This window comes from Triticum dicoccoides, chromosome 6B, assembly GCF_002162155.2.
Source record: "Triticum dicoccoides isolate Atlit2015 ecotype Zavitan chromosome 6B, WEW_v2.0, whole genome shotgun sequence".
NCBI classification, from domain to species: Eukaryota; Viridiplantae; Streptophyta; class Magnoliopsida; order Poales; family Poaceae; genus Triticum; species Triticum dicoccoides.
In genome coordinates, this window is record NC_041391.1 from 154,674,969 (window position 1) to 154,676,771 (window position 1,803).

Here is a 1,803-nt window from a genome sequence, read left to right on the forward strand (position 1 = left end):
CTTCGTACGGGAGAGTGAGAGAGTTAAAAGAGAGGATAATTGAGTGTGTTAACAATTGGCACCAGAGCTTGGTTGAGACATGAGTGACGACGACAAGCTGAAGGCTCAACGGTCCCCCAACAGCACATTGCGAGCTCAAATCACCGGCGTCGACGATGAGCCGGGGCAGATCGTGCAGACTCAAGTGGTGCGCGATGCCGCCGGCAACCGTTGGCCGATGCTCACCCGTACCAATTATGGGGACTAGGTCTGCTCGTGCAAGTCATGCTTGGGGGCGCCATCTCTGGGAGGCCATCGAAAAGGGCACCGTGATTCATGCGGATGACAGGCTGGCCCCTGAGGCCATCCCGCAAAGGCGTCGACCAAGGACGTGTGGGATCTCCTCAAGACCACGCGGATCCGAGGAAAGCCGTGTGCAAGAGGCGAAGGTGGCGACCCTCATCAAGTAGTACACTGCCGTCCACTTCAACGATGGCGAGAGCATCGACGATATTGCCATGCAGCTCATTGGTATGGTGAATCAGCTCAGCCTTCTCGACAAGCAAATTCCGGAAAATAAGGTTGTTCGTAAGTTCCTTTCAGTCGTGCCACACAAATTCTCAGACCACCATGTCCATTGAGACGTTGGTTGATCTGGACACGCTCTTGATTGAAGTGCTTACCGGCAGGCTGAAGGCAGCGGAGGAGTTGTACGACCTCGACTCCGCTGATCATGGCGGAGGCAAACTCCTGCTCACTAAAAAGGAGTGGTGCAAGCGCGCCATGATTATGACAGATCCGGCAGCAGCAACACCAACCAGGGTCACGGCGGAGGACGCGGATGTTGCATGGGTGGTGGGCGCGGAAACCGCGATGACGATGGCAACCATGCCGGCAACGGGGCGGCGGCATCGACGAGTGCCGCTACTGCCACAAGCTGGGCCACTGGACCTGGGAACACCTCAAGAAGGCGAGGGAGGAGGCCCACGTCATCCAGGAGGACGCCCCCTATCCTAGCCTCCCAATGACGGTCGTGGAGGAAAAGGCTGCCACGACTACCAAACTGGGGGCTCGACACCCATATTGCCCCCTGACGAAAATGCCGCCATGGCAGCAAATTCGGCTGCCACGATAGAAATTCCCCATGGCGTGCCTCCACGACACAAGGTAACTGCGTGTACATCAACGAGGAGTGAGTCCGCGTGGAGTTTCGCCGCGCCGAAGAAGAGATCGACAAGGCCCGGTTCCTGGATACTGGGTCCTCAAATCATATGACTAGGGATTACCCGGCATTCACGGAGCTTGACAAGTACTCCCTCTGTCCTATAATATAAGAACGTTTTTGACACGGAACTAAGGGAGTACATCTCTGGCGCGGTCAAGTTCGGCGACGGCTCCCTCGTCGATACACTCGTACACACGGCAGGGGCACGGTCCTGTTCGTCGTGACCGACGGCCAACATCGCGTACCCACGGACGTGCACCAGATCCCTTACCTCCGAAGCAATGTGGTGAGTTCCCCTCCTCTCCCCCCATCCCCTCAAAAAAAAAAAGCAATGTGGTGAGCATTGGGCAGCTCGATGAGATCAGGTGCCCACACACGTCGAGAACAGCTACTCCTACTCCCTCCGTTCCAATTTACTCATCGCTGAAATGGATGTATGTAGAACTAAAATACATCTAGATACATCCATATGTGCCAAGTAATTTGGAACGGAGGAAGTACATGACAGTGTGCGATCGCCAGAGAAAGATCATCGGCAAGGTTCCTCGTGCTAGGCTGCTAGCAATGGCGTGTACATTGCGCGCATTCGAATCGTGAAG